The sequence below is a fragment of the Silene latifolia genome, chromosome 5 (assembly GCF_048544455.1).
Source record: "Silene latifolia isolate original U9 population chromosome 5, ASM4854445v1, whole genome shotgun sequence".
Classification (NCBI taxonomy): domain Eukaryota; kingdom Viridiplantae; phylum Streptophyta; class Magnoliopsida; order Caryophyllales; family Caryophyllaceae; genus Silene; species Silene latifolia.
Genome location: NC_133530.1, coordinates 86294532 through 86310853, shown reverse-complemented (window position 1 = coordinate 86310853; position 16322 = coordinate 86294532). Strand labels below are relative to the sequence as shown.

Sequence of the window (16322 nt, the reverse complement as noted above, 5' to 3'; positions counted from 1 at the left end):
ATTCAGATCAGATAAGTTTCAGTCCAAAAGAACAGGGCCTTCCTCTTCATCAGTACTTCATCTCAACTTTCTTATTACTCCCTCCGATTTTTTGAAATTGCTCTACGGCTCTACTTACCTTTTGCACAAAAAAAAATAAGAAAGTAAGTTGGTATAAGTAGATGGTAGGTCTCACGTTCTCAACATTGAATTGTGACCCCCACAAATTAGAGGTGATTAGTAATGGGTTTGGGCCAAACATATTTCTAGATGAGGAAGAATAGTGAAAGTTAATGCCTTAAATTAGGTGTAAGGCGCTACTTTATTAACTCACGAAAATAATGAATATACTTTATTTTCCTAATTAAAGGATGTTTAGTTCTAATATTAACAATTATAGAAGAAATTTTCAAAAGAACCTCCGACTTCCCACTTGGATGAGTTCTTATACTCAAATTTATGACATTATTGTACATCTTATATTTAAGGAAAAAAAACTCCTTTTATTTTAATTGCTTTAGATGCATTTACCATAACTAAGATTTTGTCTTACATATACTACTTAGAGATTGATGCATTGGGTGTATCACATTGAGAAATACTTGTGACCATCCTCCTCATTTTTATTTTGGTCTTCCTCCTTTGAGTGTAAGGAAAACGTCCTCCCGAAGAATACAAGTATTTTCCGTACCACATTATTGTACATTTCAGCTAATGGGAGATTCCAAGTTTAGAACAATTCAATTCTCGCAAGTAGTAGTAATGAAAAGATTATTTTAATTCACTATGAGTCTAGGACTAGGATGTAAAATAATCTGTTATATTATATTATTTAGGTATAAAAGTATTGATTGAGTTTCAATTTTCAGCTTAAGTATTTTGACTCAGATGGTTCTCTCACATGATATTAGAGCTTAATAATGCTAATGTCCCGAGTTTGTATTTTGGGAGCTTTCAAATCTAAGTAATAATATTTCTTTTTCTTGTGTGTGAAGGGAGGTGTAAGGGTAAATATAATGTTGAATGGGTTTGAACTCAGGTCATGAATATCACAACTCATGACTTTAACTAAGATGTGATTTAAGTATGTATATTGCAGTACATTACTACAAGGATATCTACTCACTATTCAAGCTTTAGACATTTAAGTTTTGACATAAGGCTTGAGATAGCCTTATATTGCAGTACATTACTACAAGGATAATAAATAAACTTTAATGTTGAAAAATTAATCTTATATAGAATACTTGGCAAATTTGTTACGCAAAAGGGACGAGTGGGAATATAAATTAAGAAGTGGAAAGAGTGGTGTGGCCTATGGACCAAGAGGCAAGAAGATACGGAGTACCTTTCTTGGCAATGCTTTTCGTTTTGCGCTTTTCTATTGGGTTATACCAATATCTATGGGTTTATTTGTCACCATAGATTCTTCTTTCATTCAGATAATTGACAACACTAAATCATCTAGAGTTTCCTTCAAATATTCTTCTCAATGCAATCCCATAAGTCAACATTACGTGGGTATGGGGTGCATGCAATTTAGATCATCTATATTTTTTCGTCTCTCTATTTCCTTCCACTTTCTTTCAATGGTCTGATTATATTTTATAACGATCAACCTGTGCAAGTAGTTGATGAGATAAATGAGAAATAATACTAATGTAATATAGAAATGTGAGAGTAAATGGACAAGAGAGAAGAAAATGGAGAGGATTCTTTTAAAAGGATGCATGGTAATAAATATGGGATGCATATTAAAAAGAAACAACTTTGTAAAGATTTCTTAAGTTACTAGCAATATCATATATTTAACATAAAAAGCACCACATTAGGTTATAAATAATTGGTTTAGCAAGCGTGATTAATCACAAACTAAATGTCGTCTAGAGTTTCCTTCAAATATTCGTCTCAATTCAATCCCATAGGTCAACAGTCAACATTACGTGGGTAGGAGTATTTAGTACTTCCTCTGTCCTAGACTCCTAGTTAATACTGATCTATTTGGGTATATTAATCAAGGCAATCTTTTATGTATATGTGGGGTTATGTGATTTGTGTGGTCCAAATTTATCTATCTTTTTTTTTCTTAATCTTTGTGGCAAAAATAATACTTCTTCATATTCAATATATTTTTCTCTATTTCCTTATTCGATTATTCGGGTTTGCTTCCCTATTTTCTTTGTGACAAAAATAATACTCCCACCCAACCCAATTACGTCAAAGTAATTCAAGATTTTATATAGGCGCATTTTTGCTAGCTGTAAGAATTGATATTTGGGAAAATATTGTTGTGTTTTCATTCAACCAAACAATTGTTACATTTATACAATGCTATGGTCTATGGAAATAAGGAAACAAATAAATTACATACAACCTAATGTACAAGTTTTACCAAAACCGGGTGTGAAAGCAATATCATACAATATGCACAATATCGGAATTCTATCGCAATATTCCTATTACCCCCCCCTCAAGGTGGAGCATGGAGGTCGGAAATGCCCAACTTGGAGAGAAGACCATCGAATATAGGACGAGGTAAAGCCTTAGTAAAAATATCTACCAACTGGTCGGTAGTAGAAACGTAAGCAGGACGAACCACACCACGTAGTATCTTATCACGAACAAAATGGCAATCGACCTCAATATGTTTGGTACGTTCATGAAACACAGGATTTTTTGCAAGATGAAGAGCAGATTGATTGTCACAAAATAGCGAAAGAGGGGCGGAAGATGTAACACCCAAAGTCATCAACAAACCACGTAACCACTTGATTTCACGTGTGGCATAGGCCATAGCGCGGTATTCCGCTTCAGAAGAAGAGAGGGATACCGTATTTTGCTTCTTTGTCTACCATGATATAGGCGAAGACCCAAGAAAAACGAGATAGGCAGTTAACGAGCGACGACTCAAAGGACAACTAGCATAATCGGAGTCACAATAAGCACGTAACTGAAGATCATTCGCAGCGGAAAGAAAAAGACCATGACCAGGACTTTGCTTTAAATAACAAACAACATTGAGTGCCGCAGCCCAATGTTCAAGACGAGGAGCAGCCATAAACTGTGCAAGAATATGCACGGAATAACAAAGTTCAGGGCGTGTAAGAGTAAGATACACAAGGCGACCAACAAGACGACGATAGCGAAGTGGATCCTTGAGAAATTCACCCGTGGCCAAGGCTAGCTTATGGCCTGGTTCCATTGGAACAGAAACGGGTTTAGCACCTAAGAGCCCAGCCTCCGTAAGAATATCTAACGCATATTTGCGTTGAGAAATAAAAAGACCCGATTTATTACGAGCAACCTCGATCCCAAGGAAGTATTTAAGAGGACTAAGTCCTTCATGTAAAAATATTGACTTAAATAAGTCTTAAATTTCCGAATGGCGTCAGAATTATTTCCCGTAATGACGAGATCATCGACGTATACCAATAAGTGAATTTCAATATTAGACTTATTGAAAGAAAATAATGAATGATCAAAAGAACACTGAAGAAAACCATAAGAATGTAAAGCAGTAGCCAACTTAGCATACCAACACCGAGGAGCTTGACGCAAGCCATAAAGAGACTTACGAAGACGGCATACTTTGTTAGGCACTGAATGCTCAAAACTGGGAGGAAAGCGCATATAGATTTCTTCCATTAAATCACCGTATAGAAAAGCGTTATGAACGTCCATCTGGTGAAGCTCCCAATTTTTAGCAGCGGCAACAGTGAGAAGTGTCCGGACCATGACAAGTTTTACAGTCGGGGCAAAAGTCTCATGATAATCAATCCCCTATACTTGCATATTACCCAATATAACAAGGCGTGCTTTATATCGTTCAACCGTACCATCAGAATTATATTTGATCCGGTACACCCATTTACAACCGATAGCTTTCTTTCCCGGAGGTAGTGTCTCAACAGTCCAGGTGTGATTATTTTCAAGTGCATCAATCTCAACCTTCATGGCATGCCTCCAGTTAGCATCGTCCATTGCCTCACGAAAGGAACGAGGTTCGTGACCAGAAGTTACAGCTGCTAAAAATAAACGATGTCGAGAAGAAAACCGATCACAGTTGACGTAATTAGAAATAGGAAAACGCGTACCTCAAGAAGAAGATGACGATGAAGATGGAAGCGACGAGGGAACAGAAGCAGTGGTGTTGCGAACATAGCCTTGAAGAAGAACACTGGGAATCTTAGGACGATGACCACTGTTGGACCTTTAGTCCTTATTAATTGTTTTGATAATGACAGTAATGATTTGTATGTGGACTTAATATTATAAACATATGCGTGTAATTGTGTGCTTAAGTCTTAATATAGAAAGGAACAAATACAATGACGCAAGCTTGAAGTTTGGACCAAGAAGGTACAACTTCAAATATACTTGATCAATGTATTCAAGCAAGATCAAGATCAGAAATCAACCACAAGACTCAAGATGAGAGACTTGTGAAGAGACGATTCGTTTACTGAAGATCTACTGAAGATTAGATAGTATAGGTCGTCATTCGGTAATGGTTTTACTTTGTTTGATTTAAAGGTTAGTGAAGTTATGACCTAATAGCCATAACTTCATTGCTAGACAAAAATGATGCGTTAATTTTTGGAAAATATATTTTTAGTGATTTATAAAATAAGAGAGTATTTATTTTAATTGGAATTAATTAATAAGAATTTAAGTTAAATAAACTATTGGTTTGTAACACGATATTTATATCGTCATGCAACCTAGGGCTTTAACTAAAATTCTATCTCGATTTGTTGTGGGCTATAGAAGCAAGAAGTGGACCGAAGGAGGCCTAGAGGCCGGCCAAACCCTAGGTGGCCGAACCCTAGGTGGCCGAACCCTGGGGAGGCCGAAACCCTAGGGAGGCCGAATCCCTAGGAGGCCAAACTCCCTCTTCCTTTGCTTCTTACTTGTTCATCAAGTTGTTTAGGGATTTATTCTTCCAAAACATTCCTATGCCCTAATTCCAGAATATTCCTAACCCTAATTCTCTTCTACTATAAATACTCTCATTCATTCAACAATAAAAGTTGACACACACATCTACACTTTTAGAGAAAAATATTTTAAGCAAAATTCTTTGAGTTTCAATTCTTATTTTCCAATTTGCTTATACAAAAATTGCGCATCAAATTTGTCAATCACTCGAAGTAAAATCGTTATAGGATACTAAGTACACAAGATATTGTACTCACTCGCATAACGTGAGATTAGTATTTATCGTTGTACTTTTCTTATTAACGTAAGAGCAACCTAGAATATTTAGCGATACTCAATCTGAGTTATAATCATATAGTTGATTATACGAGTGGATTGATAATTTTTGTAATCCGGAGAAAGGTACTAAAAATTATTAATCGAGAATAGTGGACGTAGGTTTCGACTTGTGAAACTGAACCACTTCAAAATCCTGTGTGTCTCTCTTTCTCTCTCTCTCTCTTTATTATTGTTATTTCGATTTTGCATTTATTATTATTAATTTAATTAGTTGATTTTAATCAATAAAATCAAATAATTATTTTATATCATATATTTCGAAAAAGCGGTCATCGTTTTTAATACTCACTAGTACAGAAATGGTTTTTAGCTACGGTTAAAAACGACTTTTGGCTACGGTTCCTCGACCGTAGTAAATCGGGGCGTTGCCTTAGATCAAGTAGTTATGGCTACGGTCAAGAACCGTAGCCTAAAGTGACTTATGGCTACGGTTATTAATATGAACCGTAGCCTAAAGTGACTTATGGCTACGGTTATTAAGATTAAACCGTAGCCATATGTCACTTTAGGCTACGGTTCTCTTTTAACAACCGTAGCCTTTTCTCAATTAAAATTGTACAAAAAAAAATTATTTACAAAAATATGATTTATTATAAATGTAAATTCTTTAATTAAGATAATAATAATTAATTACAAAACCAGTGTTTATCATACAACTAACATTACAAATTAATATCAATACTTTGCTAAAAAAATAAATTTTCTCTGATGCAAAAGGTAAAGCTACAAATTTTCTCCAAGTAGCATCATTCAAATTGATTTCACATATCAACAATTTCTTAGGCACAATTCATGTCTCTCCATGCCTGACAAAAAACAGACAAAAAAAAACATATTGGACTTCACAGAAGAATTTTAAGTAGTATGAACTGCAGATAATAAGCTGTCAGAATCAGTAGGAGAATCGAATCATCAATTTTTTAGCTTGCACCCCTCACATTCTTGTATTTGAAGGGTCAGTTTCCCAACAAAATTGCTTGGAAAAATTATTGAAATGACTCGGCACTACAAAAGTGAGTCAAACTCCAAAGTAACTTCAACAACAATACAACAATGATTTTCCAAGAGCTTACAGTCATAGTCCTTAATAACAAAGAATCATCAAACATCTATCAAATTGTGAAAAGAGAAATAGCTTAACAGATATTAAACGGACTCAATAGCGCATTAGTTGTGTATTAAAACATAAGTCAGTCACCTGTACAAGTTTAAGATAGAAATCACTACGAGCATAGTTCCATAGCCATCTGCTACTTTACAACCGACAATAGGAAAGGTGACTTATGGTTCTTAGAAACCTGCAGAATTCCAACTGAGAGTCAAATATAGTTCAAATCATTGCTACCATTATCAAGAGAACTTATAACTTTAAGCAGCTTACAATCTTGCTCTCTCTTGTCATACTTACTTAATTCACCCCCCCCCCCCTTTCGTATTCGATCAATAGACTCCTCAATTGGTATCAGAGCCTCGTGCTCTTGATAAGCCTAACGGCTAGAGTCCGATTTTTTTTTGCGTCTATTTATCTTTTTTCCGCTGCATTTATTTTTTATCAAATGGATTCCAAACACCTAAAGTGTCCTATATTCAATGGGAAGAACTATGGTTTATGGAAAAATATGATGACCCACTTCATTAAGGGAAATGACTGGGAGTGTTGGTTGATTATCAAGAATGGTCCGAATAAGATCTTACTTACAACCAGTAATGGCACTACCGTCGAAAAGAAAGAAGAAGACTATATTGAGGCGGATTATAAAAAGGCCGAGAAGAATTCAAAAGCAATAAGCTTATTGCAAAACGGTATGATTACTACTGAATTCGATCGTTTCTCAACCAGTTCATCTGCCAAGGAAATATGGGATGGTCTAGAATTAGCCTATGAGGGAACCACTGTTGTCAAAAAGCAACGTATGGCATTACTAATGCGAAAATACGAGCTGTTTGCCATGGAGCAAAACGAGTCAGTTGATAGCATGTCCTCTCGCTTTTCTAGCATCATCAATGAGCTAAAGAATTTAGGAAGAACTTTTGACTCCGAGGAAATTGCTAGAAAGATACTCGAAGTATGTCTCATGAGATGGAGACATAAAGTATCTGTCATAGAAGAATGTAAGGACCTAACTTCATTATCCTATCAGGAGCTACTCGGAACCTTAATGGCTCACGAGATTACTCCGAATCAGGATGAGGAGGAAGTTGGCACAAGCAAAAAGATGGCCTTACAAGCTGAGTCTAGCAAGATTGATAATTCTTCAGATATTGAAGATAAAACTGTATTGTTTGTTAAACGTCTTAGGAAAAAGCCTTTCTTTCAAAATCAAAATAAGACATATAACAAATCAAAGCAAACTCCGAAGAAAACTTTTGAGTCAAAAGGGTCTTTCTCTAATCGTGGATGCTTCAAGTGTGGTGATAATGATCACATGATCAAAGATTGCCCTACATGGAAGAAAATTAAAGACAAAAATCAACGTGACAAAACAAAGAGAGAATTCAAGCAAGTTATGATGGCATACTGTTGGGGAGACTTGGACTCTGAAGATGGCGAATCCGAAGATGAAGAAGAATCTGTCAATCTTTGCCTAAGCAGCGTTAGTCTTGACCTATTCTCCGACAGCGACAGTGAAAGTAATGCTTCAAAAGCTGATATGTGTCTTGTTGGAAATTCAGATTCAGATTCAGAGGATGAAGAGGTACGTCTTCTTGAACTTAAAAAGCAAGTTAATAAATTTTCTAAGAGTGCTTTAATTAAGACCTTTGAACAAACCCTTGATCATTGTCATGAACAAAGTCTAGAGTTAAAAGACCTTAAGAAACAGATTTTAGATATTGCTGAGGAAAACCAACTTCTGAAAGCTAAAGCCAAAAAGCTCAAATCTAAAGTTATGGCTACTTCAGCTATAACTTCAGACAAGACAAATGCTGAGAAAAACGCTCTTGAATCAAAAGTTAAGGCTAGTGATGCCATAACTTCAGAGCTTAAACTCAACATTAAGCATCTTTAAGCTAAAGTTACAGCTAGTGATGCTATAACTTCTGAGTTGAAGAAAGTCAATGAGATTTTAAAAGATGAGCTTAATGGCAAAGATAGTATGGTTTCCGAACACAAGAGAGAAATTGTATTTCTCTCTAAGCAATTGGAAGAAACTAGTGGTAGTATGTCCAAACTTAAGAAACAACATGAAAATGAGAAACGTGTCTTGAATGAACGTTTTGATAAATTTCGTGAAGACTTTGAGAAAGGTAACTCTTCCAAGGATTCAAGTGTAGATCATTCAAAATGTGAAAAAGAAATTGAGTCCTTGAAAGAATTACTTTTACATGCACGAAAAGTTCATGATAAGTGGGAAGGAAGCACAAAGGTTTTAAACTTCCTTCGAACAATCGATAATAACATGAAGATGGGACTTGGTCATGAATGTTATAGCCGTAGAGACCATGATAAATGCAAATCTAATCCTTCTGATCACGATTTCAGAAAAAGAAAATATGTTAATCTTCCAGAATACTTGATTTGCAATTACTGTGGTTCTACTGGGCATATTCAAGTCAATTGTGTCAAACTTGCTTGGGATAAGAAAAAGAATGTTGAAACTGTTAAGACTTGTGATTTCATAGTGGAAGATGATGTCTCTACTATAGATGAACCTAAGGACAATGAAGAACGCAATAATGAGTTTAGATGGACTTATGATATGGCTTTTGATTACTCATCTGTTCCTTCAAAATCAAACAAAATAAATGAGAATCGAAAGCATACATTCAAGCCTAAAGTTCATAACTCTAAACCTAGAGCATCTCATGAAGGTACTAGTCCTAGAGCTACTTTTGTTAGAACAAAACCTAGAGTACCTTATGTTCCAATTGTTAGACAAAGACCAAGACAACCCAATGTCAAAGCCAAAAGAATAATAAGACAAGTATGGGTTAGAAGGGATCAAATATATAGAATCACTAACCATAAAGGACCCAACTTAGCTTGGGTACCTAAAAGTTGTATTTGATTCATTTGCAGGTGGAAGTGAAAGAAAATAATCTATGGTATCTCGACAGTGGATGCTCGAGGCACATGACAGGAGACAAAAATTTTTTTCTTTCACTAGAGCCCTTCTTTGGAGGCAAGGTTACCTTTGGAGATAACAAGAAGGGTAGGATTATTGGAGTAGGAAAAATTGGAATCTCAACCTCCCATTCAATCGATAAAGTATATCTGGTAAGTGGTCTTAAACATAATTTACTTAGTATTTCTCAATTATGTGACAAAGGAAATAGAGTTGTTTTTCATGCCGATGTTTGTCGTATCATAATTGAAGGTACTAGTAATGTTTTACTTGAGGGTCACCGTATGAGGAATGTGTATATGATTGACTTAAATGTTGTCAATACAAATTCCTTTTCGTGTATGAAAACAACCTCAGATGAGTCTTGCTTGTGGCACAAGAGGTTTTCACACATTAGTCCAACTATTTTAAAGAAACTTAAGTCCATGGATTTAGTTGAAGGCTTGCCCTCAATTAAATTCGAGCAAGAGACAATGTGTGACTCATGTGCCCGCTGCAAACATGTTAGATCCTCTTTTAAACCTAAGAGAATAGTTAGCACTAAACGACCACTTGAGATGGTACACATGGATTTATGTGGACCTATGAGAGTTAGAAGCCGTGGTGGATCAAATTATGTATTTGTTCTAGTCGACGATTACTCAAGGTATGTCTGGCCAATCTTTCTTTCTTCTAAGGATGAAACTTTTGATGAATTTGTGGTATTAATGAAGCTTGCCCAAAATAGATATGATAACAAGCTTATTTCGATTCGGACGGATCACGGCACGGAATTTGACAATCAATTGTTTATAGAATTTTGTAGGGAAAATGGTGTGGGACATAACTTCTCCGCACCACGTACCCCACAACAAAATGGTGTCGTGGAACGTATGAATCGAACCCTAGAGGATATGGCTCGTACTATGCTTTTATGTAGTGGCCTTCCTAGAAGCTTTTGGGCAGAAGCTGTTAGTACCGCATGCTATGTGCATAATAGAGCTATGATCTGACCTATTTTGAAAAAGACTCCCTATGAACTATTAAGAGGGAGAAAACCCAATATATCACATCTCCGTTGCTTCGGGAGCAAATGCTTTGTTCACAATAATGGAAAAGAAAATTAAGGAAAATTTGACCCCCGAAGTGATGAAGCTGTTTTTCTGGGATATTCGGATCATAGTAAAGCTTACAAAGTGTTCAATAAAAGAACCTTGCGTATAGAAGAAAGTGTTCATGTTCGCTTTGACGAAGATAATGTGTTTGATAAAGTTGAACAGGAAGAAGAGGATCCAGATGAGCCCGATTTCTTTCTAGCAAGAAATGAGCCCTTAAATGAAGATGAAGATATTCAAGGTATCAATGATGAACTAGATAATTCTGCAAACGATCCTAAGAGGAGTGATGAGTCCATAGTTAATGATACTATCGACCCTTCCTTAGATAAAGAAAAAGATCTTGAAATTATACCTAATGATGTTGTAACTTCTGATCCAAATCATGATATTTCTAATGAAGTTAGTGATACTTTTGAAGAAAATCCCGAGTCCAACTCAGGGGGAACAAATCATGATTCTTCGTCTGCAGATGATTCTAGTCCATCAAATGATAATGAGCCTAGAGTTCTCAAAAAGTGGAAACATCAAAGCTCCCACCCTTTGGACAAAATCCTAGGGGATCTAGAGCAAGGCATTAAAACTAGAAGGTCCTTGAATAATTTCTGCTCGTTCTTTTCGTTTCTATCAACCATTGAACCTACCAATATTAAAGAAGCTCTTGCGGAACCTGATTGGATAACTGCTATGCAAGATGAGCTTCAACAATTCGAACGCAATAAGGTATGGCACTTGGTGCCACGACCTAGTGATCAAACTGTTATTGGTACAAGATGGGTGTTCAGAAACAAATTGGACGATACAGGACTTATTACAAGAAACAAGGCATGACTAGTTGTCCAAGGCTACAATCAACAAGAAGGGATCGACTATGACGAGACCTTTGCACCTGTAGCAAGACTTGAGGCTATACGTCTCATTATTGCCTTTGTTGCTCATAAAGGAATGAAACTATTCCAAATAGACGTTAAGACTACATTTCTTAATGGTTATTTGGAAGAAGAAGTTTATGTAGAACAACCTCCCGGATTTTTAGATAACAAGTTTCAAAACCACGTTTATAAATTAGACAAAGCTTTATATGGTTTGAAACAAGCTCCAAGGGCATGGTATGACAGATTATCCAAGTTCTTATTACAAAATAATTTTATAAGAGGATCTGTCGATAAAACCTTGTTCCTAAAATCCGAGGGTTCTAATTTACTTGTTGTGCAAATTTATGTAGACGATATTATATCCGGTTCTACTAATGAAAAATTGTGCAAGTATTTTTCAGATCTAATGACTTCTGAGTTTGAAATGAGCATGATGGGAGAACTGAAGTACTTCTTAGGCTTACAAATTCAACAAACAAAGGATGGTATAAAGATTCACCAACAGAAATATATCAATGAACTGATTCGAAAATTCGGTATGGAAAATGCAAAATCTTACGATACACCTATGGTACCTGAAAAGAAGATGACTATAGATGAACATGGTAAGTGTGTCGATGAGACTACATATCGAGGTATGATTGGTTCACTTTTATATCTAACTGCAAGTCGTCCTGATATAATGTTTAGCGTATGTGTCACGTGCGCGATATCAATCGTGTCCTAAAGAGCCACATATGATTGCGATTAAACGTATCTTGAGATATTAATTGGTACATCTAATTTATACTTATGGTATCCACTTGAGTGTAATTTCGATCTAGTAGGATATTCAGATGCAGATTATGCAGGATGTTCTTTAGATAGGAAAAGCACTTCTGGGTATGCAACGTTTGTTGGACCTTGTATTATCACATGGGGGATCAAAGAAACAAAATTCAGTTGCAATGTCTCACTGGCGAGAATGTATCTCATGGGACTGGTATGTTCTCAATTACTTTGGTTAAAGCAACAACTATGTGATTATGGTATTAATATAGGTCGTATGCCTATTATGTGTGACAATACGAGTGCTATAGATATTCGACACCATTTCCTACGAGATCATGTAGAGAAAGGCAACATTTCACTTGAATTTTGTAGTACCGAAAGGCAATGGGCTGATATCTTGACTAAGGCATTAGCTAGAAAACGCTTTGAGTTATTGAGACTTGAGATTGGTTTAATTAGCGATAATTAAATCCGTCATAATTATGTCTGGGAACCTGAATGACTGGCTAGGAAGATGAGATTGTACGATTGTGTCCGTATATTTTTGTTGCAAGTTTAATTATGTTAAATAATATTTATTTTACGTCTTATATCTTGCTTATGTGTATGGTTATATTTTATATTCTGCATAATCACATTTCTTTACAAAAATTCGACAAAATCTACAATAAACTGCCTAAATATAATAAAGATATTTCTATCTTATTATATTCCTACACAAATCATGCCTAAACTCCATCACAAGATTTTCTTTCCTAATCTTGCTTCAAAGAGGATTCTTTTCTTCTTATTGTTATATAAGAAATAGGAGATAATACTAAAAGCAAAAAAAAAACAAAAAAAGGGTGCCGTGAAAAAAAAAAAAAAAAAAAAAAAAAAAAAAAAAAAAAAAAAAAAAAAAAAAAAAAAAAAAGGAAAGGCATAAAAGAATTTAAGGAAAGTGGTATTATTTTCTCTCTTTAAGGAATTCTATTCTTACCAAAACACAAATTCCTTATGCTATATATACATCTTTAATCTCTCCATAATTCTCATCAATTCTAATCATCTAAAACCCTAATACCTTTTGCTAAAATCTTCTAATTTAATAATGACAAATCAACCTACAACCCGTTTTCAATCCAAGAAACATGTTGTTATTAGAAAGAAGGTAAGGCAATCACCGCCAAGACCCACGCGCTCCACCTCACCAGCCGAGACCCCACGCTCCCCACGGTCCGCCGACCTACCCGACAACGACAAGAAGCGACGGAAATTGGTTAAGGGTAAGGGGAAGTTGGTTTCGGAAATTGAGGTAAGTTCAAAGACTGAGAACTATATACTTCAAGATGGTTCTTCACGTGTTCTTTACGCACAGCATATGGATGATTACACCAACAATGGACTGAATAATCTTCGATTAACTCAAGTAGAACGAAGCAATATCAATCAAGTTGCTCGATATCGCATTCACGCAGGACAAGTTTATTCGATTGATTGGTTAAAGCAATACAAAGCACTTGGGTTGTTCAAGAATTTTCTCAAAGATCAAGGATGGGAAAATATTGTTGCTGTAAGTGGTCCTGTCTTTCCTATTGAGGTATATCAATTTATGCTACTGTTCAATTTAAGGAAGGAAATTTATTTCTTTGTGGTTAATGAGATTTCTATACGAGTCTCACCTGGTGATTTTTGCGACTTGGCTCGAGTTCCTAAAGAAGGAATTGATATCAATCCAAGCGTAGAATGGGGAAGTGTGTCACCTGAAAAGAGGTTGATAGTGAAACGGTATTTCAAACAAGATGCGACTTCATCTGAGACTATCTTAACTGCGAAGTTGTCGCCAACCTTGAGGTTCTTTTTGAACTTTCTTTGGACTACCATTGTTCCTCGAAAAGAAGGTAGAGATAAATTCGGGGCTCATGAGATGATTATTATGAAGGCTTGGCTTGAAGGAGAAAAGGTTAGTCTACCCTTGCTTGTGTTTCATAAAATTATACAAGCTAGTGTAACGGCTAGGATGGATGATTTAGCTTCTACTTTAAGTTTGCCTTATGGGAATTAAATATCTCGAATTTCAGAAGAAAGGAGTATTGGGAAGCATAGTTATGGAGTTATATAAAATGACGAGATGAGCGATCTTTATCTATCTTATATGAAGCTCGTTATTAATGGCACCGAATTATGTTTTGAGACAAAAGGAGAAAAAGGAGAAAAAGGAGGAAAAAGCAATGTGAGTTTTGAGATGTTGGATTCTAAGATGGATTCAAACTTTACTTCTATTCTTGGAACGATTAATGAGCAAGACAAGAAATTAGGAGAATTGTTTGATCTTATTAAAAGGGAAATGAGAGTTGATACTAGTGGACCAAGTGAGGTTAGCTCGGCTCGTATCCAAACCGTGTTGTCACGATTTGACACCAAAATCGACAGTGCTCTTAAGGCCGTCGTGCGAACACACTCTAAGTCTACTCTTATGAAGGAAGGTTTGGCTAGTTTGGTTAAGTTTGGTGATGAGCTCTTGCAATCTGGGAAGGAGATGAGGTCTGAGATGCAAACTATATATGAAGCAGTTAAAGCTATGACTTTGAGAATTGGTAACTTCGATACTCGATTGACTGCCCAAGCTGCACTCCTAGACCATTGTCATGCGCGACTCGAAGACTTGGAATATCGAACCCGTCCTAGGTCACACCCGCCGAGCCCACGTTACCCTTGACCATCTTGCCCTAATCCATTCAACCTAGCCTTATCTTTTTAATTCCTTTGCTCACAATAAAAATCCATTCTTATGGATATTAGCTTTTTCAATTCCGCATTATTCCTTTTGTGATTGCAAGTTTATAATATTATTATGCTAATTAAGAACTAGATTGCGTTTAATATAATACGTTTTTCATGATTAATTCTTGTCTCATAATATATTATTCTGGTCGTTCTACGTTCTTATCTTTTCAATGATGCCAAGAGGGGGAATTGTTTTTATGATTTGCGACTGTCTCAAGTTAATTCTCTCATGGTGTTCTATAGTTATAACTTTGAAGAGATTATTAGTTTCTGCGCTCAACTGTTCTATAATTTGGGAAGTATTATGTTGAGGGGGAACTAGACTTAGACACAAATCATAGGAGACTTGTCATCATCAAAAAGGGAGAATATGTTGGACCTTTAGTCCTTATTAATTATTTTGATAATGACAGTAATGATTTGTATGTGGACTTAATATTATAAACATATGCGTGTAATTGTGTGCTTAAGTCTTAATATAGAAAGGAACAATTACAATGACGCAAGCTTGAAGTTTGGACCAAGAAGGTACAACTTCAAATATACTTGATCAATGTATTCAAGCAAGATCAAGATCAGAAATCAACCACAAGACTCAAGATGAGAGACTTGTGAAGAGACGATTCGTTTACTGAAGATCTACTGAAGATTAGATAGTATAGGTTGTCATTCGGTAATGGTTTTACTTTGTTTGATTTAAAGGTTAGTGAAGTTATGACCTAATAGCCATAACTTCATTGCTAGACAAAAATGATGCGTTAATTTTTGGAAAATATATTTTTAATGATTTATAAAATAAGAGAGTATTTATTTTAATTGGAATTAATTAATAAGAATTTAAGTTAAATAAACTATTGGTTTGTAACACGATATTTATATCGTCATGCAACCTAGGGATTTAAATAAAATTCTATCTCGATTTGTTGTGGGCTATAGAAGCAAGAAGTGGACCGACGGAGGCCTAGAGGCTGGCCAAACCCTAGGTGGCCGAACCCTAGGGAGGCCGAAACCCTAGGGAGGCCGAATCCCTAGGAGACCAAACTCCTTCTTCCTTTGCTTCTTACTTGTTCATCAAGTTGTTTAGGGATTTATTCTTCCAGAACATTCTTATGCCCTAATTCCAGAACATTCCTAACCCTAATTCTCTTCTACTATAAATACTCTCATTCATTCAACAATAAAAGTTGACACACACATCTACACTTTTAGAGAGAGAAATATTTTAAGCAAAATTCTTTGAGCTTTAATTCTTATTTTCCAATTTGCTTATACAAAAATTGTGCATCAAATTTGTCAATCACTCGAAGTAAAATCGTTATAGGATACTAAGTACACAAGATATTGTACTCACTCGCATAACGTGAGATTAGTATTTATCGTTGTACTTTTCTTATTAACGTAAGAGCAACCTAGAGTATTTAGCGATACTCAATCTCAGTTATAATCATATAGTTGATTATACGAGTGGATTGATATTTTTTGTAATCCGGAGAAAG

The 16322-nt window shown here is 35.6% G+C and overlaps 1 long non-coding RNA gene across 1 annotated transcript; it reads right to left on the bottom strand.

Moving 5' to 3' along the window:
* Window positions 1-5943: 5943 nt before the first annotated feature.
* LOC141656211 (uncharacterized) lies at window positions 5944-6669 on the bottom strand. The gene is made up of 3 exons (XR_012548426.1): window positions 6638-6669; window positions 6455-6554; window positions 5944-6062 (listed from the first exon to the last, which is right to left on the bottom strand). It is a non-coding gene; the product is annotated as an uncharacterized LOC141656211 (long non-coding RNA).
* Between the last annotated feature and the right edge of the window lie 9653 nt (window positions 6670-16322).